The 16,132-nt window shown below is 41.9% G+C and overlaps 1 long non-coding RNA gene across 1 annotated transcript; it reads right to left on the reverse strand.

Moving 5' to 3' along the window:
• Positions 1–15,304: 15,304 nt before the first annotated feature.
• LOC112844670 (uncharacterized) lies at positions 15,305–15,613 on the reverse strand. Its single transcript, XR_003217405.1, has 2 exons — positions 15,576–15,613; positions 15,305–15,412 (listed from the first exon to the last, which is right to left on the reverse strand). It is a non-coding gene; the product is annotated as an uncharacterized LOC112844670 (long non-coding RNA).
• Positions 15,614–16,132: the final 519 nt, after the last annotated feature.

Genomic DNA, 16,132 nt, shown 5'->3' on the forward strand with positions numbered 1-16,132 from the left:
AGCCACTTCTTGTTGTGTGTGTACTTGTGAAGCAGCCCTGGATCAATGCATATAACTGATGTGCACATGTCCAACAGAAGGAGGTCGTCATTGTCTGTCCTGTTCCTTATTCTGTCATTATTGCTCCCAGAAATGTGTTATTATTTCAAACATGTGAAGCTGAACTCTGACACATAACATCAAACAGCTCAGCAACCAGTCACACATTCAAATGTAATGCAGCTCTTTGAGTGTTTGAACCTGCTGTTGTGTTGCTTTTGTGTGCTGGTGTCACTGATGGCTGCTGCTGCCGTGACAACAAACACACAAACACTGTCATGTTGTCTGTCTGTGTGTTAGCAGTGTAGACCTTTGTTGTTAGGGCTAAAGGTCAAAGTTGACTTTCAAAATTAATGTAAAGAAACCATGTGGAGTATAATATCTGATATGAAAGGACATGAAGAGAGATGAACAACACACAGTTTATTTTTTCAATACGACGTCACAATGACGCCATAAAGTGTCACAAAATCACACACTGCATGAAAACATCTTAAAATCTGAAGTTTTTACAGGTTATAGAAGCCAAAGATTTCCAGTTCTGCTCCAATCATGTGGGTAAAGACAATAAATACAAAGGTCAAAGGTCATGAACACTTTCTTTGTTTGAGCTTTTTAAAATATTATTTTTTCAGTGCAACATTATGTGACTTCACACTGACACAAAGATTAATATACTGCACTAGATTTACATATTAACACTGCTGACATCATCACATGATCTATAAAACCTGATGATGTCATCAGGCTGACATCAGCATGATGTCACAAACACATGATAAAACATGTTTTAGCAAAGCCTCTTGTTCTCTCCTGTAGTCTGAGTGTAGCCAGACTACAGGAGAGAACTGGTTCCAGTGTCCGGCAGCCTCGCCTCTGTCAGTGCGCCCCAGGACGGCTGTGGCTACAATGTAGCTGCCATCACCGGTGTGTGAATGGGTGGATGACTGGATGTGTAAAGCGCTTTGGGGTCCTTAGGGACTAGTAAAGTGCTATACAAGTACAGGCCATTTACCATTTATCATTGTTTGCAGCACAACCTCACATGTCTGAATTTACAGTGATTTTTTGATTTTGACATATTGATCTAAAATCAGACAAAAAACATAAAATCTGTCTAGAAAAAAGTTATATTTTTTACAGTAACAACCACAAACATGTTTAACGAATCATTTTCATAACTTGAAATGCAAATATTGTCACATGCAACAGAGCGGACTCAGGTGCAGACTTCACAGTTCAGTGCAGGTCTTTATTTACACAAACACCAGGTGTGATATATATACATGTGGGGGAAATCCGGGGTTCCAAGGGTCCAAAAGGGAGGTCGGAGAAAGGGAATGGTTCTCTCTCACTCGTGCTCCACCTCACGGTTCCACAAACCAACTCAGTTACATCCCAAACGGCAGATTACAAAGGTCCGGGGAAACTGTTTACAGGAGAGGGTAGTTACAACGAGGAAACAGACTCACAAAGAACACGTTCACGAAAGCTCGAGTCTTAACACTAACGTGTCTCGCACAATCATCCAGCACTGAGAGAATCTGAGCCCCGGCCTTAAATGGCAAAGAAACAACAGCAGAGTTATTGGAGACACGTGCGTGGGCCAAAAGCAGAAGCCCACAGTGAGCCTGCCCAGGCAGAATGACGAGTGGGAGAGAGCAGCTAAACAATGAACATATGTAGCCTTTGGGGCCGGATGGGTAGACACAGAGACCAAGACAAATATAAATTTTAAGTTTTAAAAACCTATGCACAAGTTTTTCAAAGTTAAATGCAGCCATTTACCTAAAAATAAAGCCAAGGCGTTTTTTTTATAATCTTTTCAACTATTTACAGAACAATCAGCTGTTCTGCATCAAATAAGATGTCACACAAATTATTTGTGCCACTCCAGGTCTGACAGCAACTGCAGCGCATATCTTACTTCGTGCTTCAAACGTGTCAGTCGCGCTACTTGGTTGCGCGAATCAGGCAGAAAAGCGTTTTTGCGACGCAAATCTGCTTCTGAAGTTTCACGCGACCCCCAGTCACGTGAAACTTCAGAAGCAGATTTCTATTGACTTTACATGCAAACCTGAAGCTCTGGTCGCGTCTATTGCTTTCTGTGTGAACGCGCCATCACTCCTCCTGTTTTCCACCTGGAGACAGTGTTTACACTGTAATCTGCCTTTGGTGGCTTGGTGGCAGAAACTGTGACATTCAGCAGTCGTCTCAATGTTCTGACACACAACACAAAACTATCCACTACACTACACACTAACTACACTTTAACTACACACTCCAAACACGCTAAACATCACAAATCAGCAAAGTCCTTCTAGAAGCAGAAGAATTCTGCCAAGACGACAGAAACTGTATATTTCGGGCTGTACAGAGAGACATATCTGTGTTGAGGATCCACCAACATCTACCCTCACACAAAGTGGAGCATGTACCATCTGGCCAGCTTTCTGTCTCCTTATGCATGCCGCAGCCTTGGCCTCTCCAACAAATTTCAGGTCCACCATTTCCATCACGATGTGTTCTTGAAGAAATACCTCTTTCACAGTTTCTCTACAGTAATCTATTGAGCAAATGTGCTCACATAAACTGAAGCCTAGTCCGCTCCGCTGAGCCAGCAACTGGTATTGCTGAGATTCCCCCAGCTCACATCTGACATTGTGAGATCTCCCCCATGTTTTCCTCTGACACACACATACTGCAGATGACAGGCCAGACAAACATCGATCGGTTTGAATGCCTCCTCATCATGTGAGCCTTGAAGTTTTTTGTAAGAAGACTAAGGCCACAGTGAGGGCGTTTCATTTTCATGGACCTTCCATAAGTCGCAGTTTCATTTAGCACAGAGGGCAGAACACATGAATGTTCTACTGAAGATTCAGAAAATAGTTTACATACTAGAGACAAGACATCAGAAGGGAGACGGGGCTCCTCTTAGAGTTCAGTGGGGAGCAGTCCTGATAGGCATGACTTGGCATTGAAGAATCCTGACAAGACAATAAATGCATTTTCATATCCCCACGTAGTATGATTGTCATGTTACAGACAGGGCAGTGAAAGTGTCCTGTCGTCCTACACGGCAGCTGGCATATCATTTTGTGTGTAAGAGAGAAAAAAAACAGATGTAATTTAAATGTAGGTTTATAGAATGCAATCAGTTTATCTAACAATCACATTGTACATATTGACAAAAATATCCAAGCTATGCTCAATAATGAAAGCAAAATGGTGTGGATCACAAGAGCTGTCAAGAAATGTGGTGAACTGGAAATAAAAATATATTTCTCTTGCTGATGAATGCACTGAATTGTACAATGTGAATAGCAACTTCGAGTCAACAAAGAGCAGAAGTGCTGAAAAGAAGCGCATATTTATAACTATAAGTAATTTTAATACCAACATAACTTTGAAAGGCAAATCATTTTTAATGTGTCCATTTATATGCTCCTCAATCTTTGCCCTGACAGCAGGGCTGAGAGTGGGGCACAGAGGGCAGTGAAACAGCCAACACGTGGTGCATTCCTGCAATTCTGGCTTGGTGGCAGAATTCCAATTTGATAAGTGCATCTAAAACAGAGAGAAAAACAGATAAACACCATATACACATTTAAGTTCAGGTTTTAGCAGAAATAAGACGTTACAGTTAGCATGTAAGGGTTTGGGAGAAAATTCATTACAAAAACAGAATTTACAAGACACATTTATTTGTGACTTACATATCTATTGACATATAACAGACAATTTAACAAAGGCAAACTAAAATCTGGGCAATAAAAAGGCAGTAGAGAATATTATTATTTATAAATATATAAATCTCTTTGTGACAAACTTTACAATGTTGATGCAGGTAGAATGAAAGACATGAATAAAGGGGACAAATGTAATGACCCTGGTTTTAAAATGTAGGGAGCACAAAGTACAGATACTCAAGCTAAAATGTATGAAGTAGAAGGTAGGCACAAAAAATACAGCAGGAAATGCAAAATGTGGTTTTGATACTATTTTTTGTATCAAAACCACGTGTTTCCAGCTACTGTGGAGATCACAATATGGCGCTCCACAGTAGCTGCAGCCAGACCCTTCTTGCTCTGAAGGACAATCAACATCTGTAGTTATTTCCCTCTGTGTGTTTATGAAGCAGCTGTGAGTGGTGCAGCTTTTTCATGTCTTGTATTTTGAATGAAACTCTCTGTCAGATATGTCCACTTCATGCTTTCTGTGAGCTGTTGCAGCTCATTAACTGTCTTTCTTGTATTTCACATGGAGGCTAGCTTCCACATGCTAGCTGGAGCTAGTCTGGTTGTTTCAATGTGTTCTGCTTTTATTATTTACATGTACTGGATCAGTTTGTCATAGTAGTAACTAAATTACCCAAATTTTGCAGCCTTCAGGCGTTTAATAAAAATTAAAACATTTTTTTTTTAAAGATGTACTTTTCAACACAATGCTGTTTCCAATTTTTTTAAATATTCTAGCTTAGACAGGGGTGAGATTCCACCCTGGTGACACGGCCACACATGCATGGTCTTCTCTGTTCAACTGCTTGTCAGTGCAAATTTGTTCCACATATAAATGTTCACATCTCTCACATACAGACACACTTCAGCAAGTCTCTGCAAACACATTTTATTGTCTGCAATTACAAACACACAGATTACAGTTTTGGTCAGTTTGTCATTTAGGAAAAAGGTCAATGTTAATGTTAATACTGCTTAGAGTCACATTATGAATAAACTAAAAAACAAAAGCACATTAACAAAAGTCAAATAGCAGCTTACAGACACTGTGTGAACACTGAGTCTTCAAGTTGTGTTGTTGCTGTGGGAGCACCAGTGAAGATGACCAGGAACCAACCAATCAGTGCGACACATTTATAAAGTTAAGCAGACAAAACAAATGAATAAAAATATTTAATATTAATACATGTGCAACTATTTTAGCAATGAAAATAAAATAAATTAGTAATACTTTCCAGTCAGAGGTGTGAATATATTTTATAAATGTGTAATTTGATGAAATCTAATGTGACTACAATACGATCAAAGTCAAAAATGTTCCCTGCATTTTTTTCAAGCGTATATGGAGAAAGGTCAAGTTGTTTTTGCTGACAGAACTTTCAGAGTTTGTTTTATTTTATTTTTAACAACATCTTATTTCAATATTTGCAAATTGTTTTTAAAATATGAACTCCAGAGGTGTGTGCTACAAAGCTTTGACTGCCTTGAGTTTGAAATCTGTTTCGTAAGCATGTCTCTTAACAGTTGCCATTTTGGGGTCCTCATACACACAATACGGTAATATTATGTTGAAGCACAGCACGGATCACTCTGAGAGGCTCCTGATACAGTAGCTGTAATGCTCTGACAATCCATCAAGTGGTGCGGCTGCATAGTTTACGAAAGTCGTACTAAAACATTTTTTGACAGATTTTTGAGCCCCGTGTAGCACATAAAATCAGTTGGAGGTCAGTAAACACAACCAGAATTCATACATAAGGCACACTGTTGATTTTTGAGAAAATTAAAGGATTTTAAGTGTGCCTTATATTCTGAAAAATACGGTACAGAGCTGAAATGTAAAGACTGTTTTTAAAGATGAAACTCTTCCACTGAGATGAGCTGTCAGCAAAAACAGAAGCAGCCATTAAAGATTAAACTGAAATAAACATACAGTACTGTGGGCCTGCTGTCTGTGCTCAGTTCATCTGTTTCTGCAGGATTTTAAACACCCAGAACTCTGAACAGCAGCAGCAGACTCAAAGCTGGAAAAACTCTGAGACATTTTAACCTGCTGCACTTAAACAGGAGGCTGGTTTGTTTACTCACTCTGTTGTTGTTTATATTTTCTGTAGACCAAAAAACAGCAACAACGAGAAGCACAACAAATCATTCAGTCCAACAGATCCATCCTCCTTCTCTTGTCCTCCTGTGTGACCTGCAGGTGAGAAACAGGTGTGAGGTGTCAGCTGTCAGGTAGGTGATGAGTGAAGAACAGAACAGAATCCATTTCCTCTTCAAACTGCTGTCAGACATTATCTACTGCACTCTGATCACATCACTCAGACCAGCTGCTTTCTACAAAGTCTCATCAACAACATCTTTAGAAACAAACATCAACAACCAGGAAGCAGCTTCACCTCTGATCACACACACACTCAACTCTACTCACTCACCTGGAGGATCAACAACAGTCAAGTAGATGATGCTGATGGATTTCCATGAGCTTGTTCCTCGCATGAACACATGACACTCGTATGTTCCAGTGTCATGTTAACCGTCACATCCTTCAGAATCACAGACACGTCTCCATCCTTCATCTGTCTGTCCTGCAGATCCACCCGGTTCTTAAAAGATGGATGCTGGTGCTCTGGAACAAAAAACTCATTCCGGTACAAAAGCACATATTTATCTCCCAGGTCAGCTCTGCTCCACTCTACAACTAAGATGTTGTTGTTTGGAGCTCGACATGTCAGAGTGACGTCCTGTCCAGACTCACATGTGATGATTTTCTGGTCTGAAAGAGGAAACAACACAGAGCAGAGAGGTTAAAGGTCAAAGTACATCTGTTCACTTCTACAGCAGCCAATCAGAAACACACAATAAAAGATTGTCTTCTGTTATTAGATGATGATCTTTGATTGTGTCTCTTCTTGTGTCAGCTGCTCCCTTCAGGCGTCACCACAGCGAGTCTTCTCCTCATCCTCACCTGATCCCGAGCATCTTCATCAGGGCTGATTTGTGACAGAAGGACAGCAGCAAGAGTGAAAGGGAAGGTTTAAAGATGGCAGTGAGCTGCTGTGATGTTTGCTTTGGAGACTCTGACACAAAGACAGGAGGCCGAGCTGAACATGTTCAGATTTTCATTGAGAGCAGAAAGGACGAGATTATGAACGAGTTGATCAGAGGGAAGCTCAGGCTGAGAGGTTTGGAGACAAAGTTCATGAGAAAGACTGAGATGGATGAAAAACATCATCTGAAACCATTTTGTGAACAAATAAAAACAAATCTTTAGTTTTAGAATCTGTTAGTTTGATCAAATGTTGTTGATGGACGAGTTCATTGAGACTCTGGACGTCTGTCAGACTGAGTCTCTGCTTTTATTGGAACAGCTGTACTGATGCTCCTAAATCTGGCCTCTGACACAAACCTCCAAACAGTAAGAATGAAAAAAGAATAAAACCATTAAAAACTCTTCAAGCAATAAATAATCAAACCTGAAAAAGAAGAAAATCATCTGGAAACTAAACTGAACTAAACACAAAAAGTCCAAATGGAATAAAAACTAATGAGAAAATCCAAAACTACAATAACTCTGTTGCACAAACAACAACATGTGCTGATAATAAGTGAACATAATGTGTGAGAGAAAGCAGCCTCTCATTATAAGACACTGTGAGTCTCTGCATGCTGCCTTTATGGAGCTACAGCTGTTTGTATACACTGAACAAAAAGCTTTGTAGCTGTATACTGACTCCTGACACTACAACACATCACACTGACACACACATTACACTTCTTTGTCTCTGTGCTGCAAACTGCACCAACACACACAGACTCCACCCAGCTTTGTGTCGATCGCAACACTGAATGAATCAGAAACTAATTCTTAGAGAAATATTATCAGCATGTAAACCAGACTGAGACTCTTTATCTCAGAAATAAACTCAGTTTAGTTTCTAACAGTTAAATCTGACCTGCAGAGACGAACAGGACAAACATCAGCGTGGAGCAGAGTGACGCAGTTACAGCAGACATGTCCGTGTTCTCTGTTTCTGCTGATCTGACTCTTAGTTTGTTCTAAATGTCTGAGTCTGTTGGTGTTTTCACTCAATAACTGAACCTGAGTTTAAACCTGAACACATCAGATTACATTTAAGGTTTAAATAAAGTTAAAGCTGCTGGTTCAAACTCTTCCGTGTCTTTGAGGACGTGGCGTTAGAGTGACGTTTGGTAGGTTGGACTGAGGATGCGCAGAAATAAGTGCGTCATAACAAACGCAGCAAATTGAAAACAGTTTTGGTGTTCAGTTGTTGAACGATCTCCACAGAACAAAATCAGAAGCTCTCATGTGTCGTCATGTAGGAACAGTTTCAGTCGTTTTCTGCACTGTTTTATCATCACTAACTGTAAACAGATGTGCTGAGACATCTGGAATTTTTATCATCAAACCTGATCCAGTTCAGACTGCAGTGAGTCTCTCTGTGTGTTGTGTGTTTGCCACACACACAGGTCTAATAGCTAATGTTAAGACATTTATCAGGTACTCTCTGACTAACATTAATAATCTATCACTCAGTGAATAACTTGAACCATGTAAAGCAGAAGGTTTCAGATCACCAGTGTTGGGACTAACGCGTTATTAAGTAACGCGTTACAGTAACTACGTTATTATTGTGGTAACGAGCACGGTAACTAGTTATTATGCCAAAATCAGGAACGCGTTACTCGTTACTGGGATTTAGATAGGCTCGTTACTCGTTACTTCGTGTGGTGGATATCGCGGCGCTTCCACAGATTCAATAACATTAGCAAGTGGTGGAGGCCAGCAGGTGGATGAAGGAAAAGGGAGGCAAGAGGAGAGACCCGAAGCGGCCGCCGGTCCGAGTGTCAGGTGAACTGAACTTCAGGTAAGAAGTTATGACCTGCAGTCTATCTGGGTCAGATATAAACCGAGTTTAGGTGGAGTTTATTTTCGGTATGCTGACATTTTCGTACTGCGTGCTAGCTAGCATGACGGAGTTTCTATACAGCTGTGTGGGTGCTATGTTACTGATGTTGAACTTTATTTTGTTCATAGGTTAATTATTAGAGTTGCCAACCGTCCCGTAAAAAACAGAATCGTCTGGTATTCAGAGAAAATATTACGCGTTTTGTACTGAGGTGAAAAGGAACACAGTTTGTCCCGGACTTCAGCTACAATGAAAAAGACACAAAGCTGAAGCTGCACAGCTGCCTCTTCCTCTCTCATTCTCTCCTCTCCTGTTTCTACTTCGATCACGAAACTGATCAATGATCAGCTGATCGGCTTTTCTCTCTTGTTTATTTATCGCCCACTTTGCGCCAGAAAGATGAAACCAGCGGATGTCGCGTTAAACAACAGCAGCACGTTTAAGCTTGATCAGCTGTTGTTAGAATTTATTTAATATTAATTTCTAGTATCAGCTGATGTTTGCTGGAGCCACAGCTGTAAAGCTGCTGGTCATGATATCGGTTTGGTTATCTGGTGAGAGGGAAACATGAAGATGAAACCAGGAGATGTCCTTACTGAATCATCAGAGCTGAACAGGTGATGGAGAAACAGGTTTACCTTTTAGGTGACATGAATGAGTTGAAGGGAAGTTATGAACTGTTTCTGAGAGACAAATAACACCAGGATCCTTTTCTACGTAGCTGACAGCTGGTAACTGTGCAGGGGCGGGTCTAGCAAAGTGTTGCCAGGGGGGCAGGTAGGGCATTAACAGGGAAAGGGGGACACAAGGAAATAGTTTTCTTTATTATTCTCATTTAAAATGTCTCGCTTTTAAAAAAATAATTATCTGAGTCTTACAACAAACAATTGATAGATTGATACATATATACCATCAGAACAGTGTACATCACTGTCACAACAGCATTTATTTTCATTCAAAGGCTTTATGATTTTTCCTATAATGGTGGGCCGGTCTCTAGTCAAAATGCCCGGGACGATTTTTTTTGTCCCAGTCCAGCCCTGTATGCAGCTCATCTGTAGTCTGGTGTTACATCTTCCTATTCAGAAGGCAGAATTTCCAAGTTCTGAGTACAATCAAAAGCACCACGACTGCAGTTTTTGTGTTGGATGTAAAAAGTAGGCTAGAATCATGGCGGCGGTCAACGACGGTCCAGGCGTGGGATTTCTCTCGTGGAAATGTGCACATTATTTTTTCCTTTCTATTGGTAGGTGGCACAGTGCACTTGTGGCAAGTAAGCAAGCTAGAAGACTGGCAAACTTGCTGGGTATCCAGTTACGGAAGCAACACATTAACAAGAGAATTCTGAGTAAAACCAAAGTTACTTTCCCTAGTAACTAGTTACTTTGAAAGTAACGAGTAACTTGAAGTAACTGAGTTACTTTTTTAGAGAAGTAACTAGTAATGTAACTAAGTTACTAATTTAAAGTAACTTACCCAACACTGCAGATCACTGACCTGCATCAAGACTTCATGAGGATCCTCAGTGTCTGCTGCTCATCACGGTGGAGTAATAAAATAAAAATGTTCTTTTCTCTTGAATCAGTCCCAAAGCAGAAAGTAGCAGAACAGGAGCCGACTGATCCAACTTCCAAACCTTCTTCAGACTGTTGATGCAGTCAGAGGGGAAGAGCTCTGTAATTGTACACAGGTTTCTAAACAGGAGGAGCCTTTGGTTGCTGATGACTGTGGTGGATTTTTGTGTGATGTGTATAACTATGTAACTATATACACTATATATCTATGCGCACTAAACATATATATTTTAACTTTCATGTAGAGTCTTAAGCACAAGACATGTTGCTTCACTGAGGTTTATTAAGGTTTTACAGTAACAGGGCAGTTAATGCTGCTGAGAGTTCTCCTGCATAATTTACTCTCCAGCTAACTAACCTTCCCTAATACTCAATGTCTTTCATGCAGCACAACCAAAACAGTAACATTGTAACAGAACACACACACACACACTGAAGTGTTTTAAGAACCTATGTAGTTATAAGATTATATATTGTGAAGATTTAATAATTAGGATTAATGTGTGACCTTTGACCTATTGTCAGAAGGCAAATCAAAGGGTTAACCTAAGGGTGTCCCTTTGGCAGGGCCCTCAGCCAGAGCCCTGCCCATACCCTGGCCTGTACCTGACCCCTGCAGCTGTGTTTGGGCGCGTGGGAAAGTTACCCAGCAGCAGGGGGCGGGGATACTGGTCCCTGTATATTAGGGGACCAGAGGACCCCCCCAGCACTTTTTCCCCTCTGCTGTTACTCTCTGTCCATCTCTGTGTTGCTCTGCTGTCTGTGCTTAAGGCTGTACACCCCGGGGTTTTGCTTTGCTTGCTTTCTGCTTTGTAATTTTCTTGCTAAATGTCTGTTTGTATTTTTCCTGCTGTTCATATGATTCAGTGTATTAAACTCTGTTCCAAGAATTCTACTCTTTCCCAGAGCATCTTTTTGAGTGTCTTGATTTTAATTGGATCTAAAAAGGATCTCCACATTCCTCTCCTGTTTTTACCAGAGAACAGATCAGGGTTTTTTCTCTTTAACTAAAACCTTTTACAGGACATCGCTCAGCTGCTCTTTGATTCCTACTTTCCTACTTTAGAAACATGAGCTCTCTCTGGGACACATTATGAGACTTTTCCCCCTGTCCTGTCCAACAGTGTAGCAATCAGGATTGTCTGAACAGATTTACCTTCACACGTGGAGCATTACAGCATTCACTGTAACGCTCCACGTGATGGTCATTTTATTAGAACTTTATCAGGATTTTTTTTATTTTATTACAGAAGAAGCAGGATGGAGAGAAAATGCAGACAATCAACTTCAACACAGCAGAGAAACAACAGCAACAACCAACATGTGCATAACTAAGAGTAAAGAAGAAATGATGACTGTAATAATAATACATAAGAATAAGAATAATAACCATCAACGCACCGGCAGGAGCCACTGGCACAGAGTGTGATGGGCCCACACACCTCGGGGGCTGCCTGAAATGTTCTAAGAGAGATGGAGTCTAAGACCCCACCTGACACATAAACACAGACACACAGACACAAACACACATTCCCTCCCTCATGCACACATATACAAATACTCAGCACGCCCAACATGGAGACAAACAGAACTGAATACTGTAAACACACTCACACTCCCCAAATATAATCTACCAGGCACCAGCACCCCCAGAGGGGTAAAGTGTCCCCAGACCCAGGAGATGGTCCCCTTTACTCTGGGCTGGAGACAAGAAGTCCGCTCCAGACCCGCAGCAGAAGAGAATCCCAGACCCCGACTGTCAACCAGCTCTTCCTCCCAGCCTCCAGATGGTGATCAGAGAAGTTTCAAGACATTTTCTACAAAGGGGACTCAGAAAGCAGCACCTGAACACAGGGAGTGTTTGCACCATGAGGAATAGGGTTATGACCATAATTATTAAAATGGCTTAAAATGGATAAGCTACACAAAAACCACCACATTTTATCTTAAGGCCCAAAGCTGAAGATCAAGTCTAACCCACTACTGATGTTGAATAATGGTGTGTGTGTGTGTGTGTGTGTGTGTGTGTGTGTGTGTGCATAGTTAGAAGCATGAGCAGTCATTTTGGAGATGGAAAGCCTTACAGCACACAGGAGGCTGTGGAAATGACCGAGTTCACTCTGACTGTAAAGATGGTTCCTTGTCCTCCTCTGAGGAAGGATCAGAGGTGGAAACAGACCAGCTGGAGTCCAACTCTGACTTATCTGATGGTGAGAGAGGAGATGGTTGAAGCAGTGACAGGATGGACTTCTCCAGCTCCGTATTTAGGTCTCTCACACAGACTGCAACGCTCTGCTACGTCCCAGCAGTCTCAGGTTCCTGTGTGACAAACCTGCACTGGGAACGTTGAGAGGAACAGAGGAACTGCAGGCTTATGTAGGGATGCTCATGCTGTGCGGTGTTTACAGGTCAAAGAATGAATCAGTTAAAACCTGCAGGGTGACGCTGCAAACCCCTCCCATCATCAACTGTAAGGGCAGTGTGACGTTTGCATGGACAGAACAAGAAGAGCTGCAGCACCATGTGTGAAGCTGACATGTAAAGACCACAGTGTGTCCATTTGCAGCCTCTGCTCCACCTCAGCTGGAGTCTCTCTTCTTTAAAGGGTTAAAATCCAGAATCTATAATTAATACTGGATATTTATATTTCTGGCGACTTCAACCACACCAACTTAAAGACAGTCCTCCCCAGATTCCACCAACATGTCTCCTGCCACACCAGAGGAGACAAGACTTTAGACCATGTTTATTCCAACTTGGCTGGAGCCTACAAAGCAACACCCCTCCCCCACATTGGACAATCGGACCATCTCTCCCTGTTCCTCACACCTAGGTATTCACCACTCATCCAAAGTGTGAAACCTACTGTGAGGACAATTAAAGTGTGGCCAGAGGGGACAGACGCAGTGCTCCAGGACAGATTTAAAAACACAGACTGGAATATGTTCACCAACACAGACCTGGACCAGTACGCCTCATCTGTACTGGATTACATCTCCGAAACCACAGACAGTGTCACCACCCAGAAACGGATCACCATGTACCCCAACCAGAAGCCTTGGATGAACCGGGATGTTCGTCTCCTCCTGAAGGCCCGCAACACCGCCTTTAGGTCAGGAGATGCACACGCCTACAGTACAGCCAGGGCTAATCTAAAGAAGGGCATCAAAAAAGCCAAACACCACTACAAAAAGAAGGTAGAAGAACACTTCTCCAACTCCAACCCCCGACGCATGTGGCAAGGATCCAGACCATTACAGACTACAGGACCATCAAACCCTCCCCCACATCCTCTGATACCTCCTTCCTCAACGAGCTCAACAACTTTTATGCTCGTTTTGAGCGAGGGAACCCCACAACCACAACCAAAACAGACACGACGCCAGACCACCAACCTCTGACTCTCTCCCCCACCGATGTAGGAGCGGTGCTGAGCAGGATCAATGTCCACAAGGCTGCAGGTCCTGATGGCATCCCCGGGCGTGTTCTCAGAGCGTGTTCTGGGGAGCTTGCAGGAGTGCTCACAGACATATTCAACCTGTCCTTGGCCCACGCTGTGGTACCGGCCTGCTTCAAAACCACCTCCATCGTCCCGATACCCAAAAACTCCAACCCATCTAGCCTCAATGACTACCGCCCAGTAGCCCTCACCCCCATCATCACTAAGTGCTTAGAGCAGCTGGTCTTAGCACACTTCAAATCCTGTCTCCCCCCCACCCTGGACCCCCACCAATTTGCATACCGCCAGAACAAGAGCACAGAGGATGCAGTCTCCATCGCACTGCACTCTGTCCTCTCACACCTGGACAACAACAACACCTACGCCAGAATGCTGTTTATAGACTTCAGTTCAGCGTTCAATACAATCCACCCCTCACAACTCATCAGGAAACTGACAGACCTGGGCATCAGTTCCCTCATCTGCAAATGGTTACTGGACTTCCTGACCAACCGCCCTCAACATGTCCGACTGGATACCCAGATAGCAAGGAAACATTGAAACAATGTTGAGTCAATATCAGGCGATGTCATTGAATCAACGTTGAGATCTGACGTTGACCCAACGTCACTCTTGCACCTGTTTTTAACGTTGAAACAACGTCAGGTTTTGATGTTGAATCAATGTTGAAACCTGACATTGATTCAACGTTATATTTTCTAATACTGTTGACATTGAAACAATGTCAGATTCTGATGTTGAAACAATGTTGAGCTATGGTGTTAATTTTCCACTGTCTCACAATGTATCTTGTCAATATTAATATCTTAAAATAAGAAAGCGTTGCATGTGATGTAACAGAGAAAAAAAACTAAACAAAAAAAGGTCAATAGACATTTTTCTTTTGCTAAATACTTTATTAGAAGACAGTTTCCTATTGACATTTCTATGTTTCACATAAGTTTGTAATTTTTATCGGAGCCATGGACTGGACTGCTTGTTCAAAGACAAACTCGGACATAGAGTTTGCACCTAACTGCTGCGTCAGGCCATCTAGGACAAAAATACACACACACACAGAAACAAAAAAAGTGAATTAGAGCACATGAATAAGCTCTTGTTAACTGTCTTCAGCGGGGAGAAAGTATGTAAACTCCTAGGCTGATAAACATGAAAGTCACAAGGCGTAAATCTGTAAACTGCCGCATTTGATTCCCAAAGAGCTATGAGCGGAAAAAGTGATAAGTCTTAGCATGGTGTGCCGTGTATCCTTTAAAACAAAATAAACATGGCGTCCTCGGGCTGTACAAACTACAACCCGAGGACTAAACAAGCTGAAGACCAAAGACTCCATCTCCAGATTAACCAGACATGAAAGTCTTGTTATTAAGAAAGACAAAGTAATATAGCCAAAACCGGACATAGGACATGTGAAATACACCCAGCAGATCAATCGATCCCTTTATTGTTCACTTTATGCTCATAAAACTACAATAAACGGTAAAACTTACCAAATATGCATCTGCACAGCGCTGTATCTTTAAATGCTCTTTTTTGCTCTGTCTGGTCCTTGGTTTTTTTCCCTGCCCAGTTGAGTACTGAGGCCAGCTCGTTTGTAATGGCATAAGCCATTACACGGCGGACTCGCACCTCCAGTGTGGTCCCTCCAATCAAGGCAAAGCGTCTCACCTATAGACAAATTTTAAGAGATGGAATTAGCGTGTCTCATGTCTTAAATGTGTATGCAAGTGCTTGTGTGTTTAATCAACATGCCGTCGTTATGTATTTAAATCACATCTGACAGCTATTACACTTTATAGTTACAAAGTGTACATAACCTTTATATACTTACCATTGCCTTATTTGCCTCTTGTGATTGAAGAGCTGCCTCGGCATTGTTTAGCGCTCCTTAATGTTGTGCACGGGCAAATCCAGAGGCAGTACCCCAGCGTCTACAGATTCATTGCAGCAGGGATGGAGGGAGGGAAAAAAAAAATCACAACAAGATGACATTCAGGAGTATAAATTGGTGTTTTGAAAATAAGAGTACAATGACATTGTGATTCAGCTTTAAAACAATTTTAAAAGCATACCATCTATAGGGAAGACATCGACATCAGACTCTTCATGCTGGGGAGATCGCAAAGCTGTGTTGGTTTGCGTGTTGTGCCGGAGTGGCGAAAGGTGCCGGAAGCTGGGCGGGGCATTATGATGCCTGCTGTCAGTGGGCTGGGGGGAAGACTGCGGAGTAGTGAGGGCTGTTTAGAAAAAGATACATTTTTTTTTAAAGTATTTAAGAATACAGACAACTTGTCAAAAAAGTTTCCTTGTATCACACACAGATATGTACAAAGACAGTATTTTATTACCTGGTATTTTCACTCAAGGGGCCCGGGGAAACCGTTTTTT

This window comes from Oreochromis niloticus, unplaced genomic scaffold, assembly GCF_001858045.2.
Source record: "Oreochromis niloticus isolate F11D_XX unplaced genomic scaffold, O_niloticus_UMD_NMBU tig00000734_pilon, whole genome shotgun sequence".
NCBI classification, from domain to species: domain Eukaryota; kingdom Metazoa; phylum Chordata; class Actinopteri; order Cichliformes; family Cichlidae; genus Oreochromis; species Oreochromis niloticus.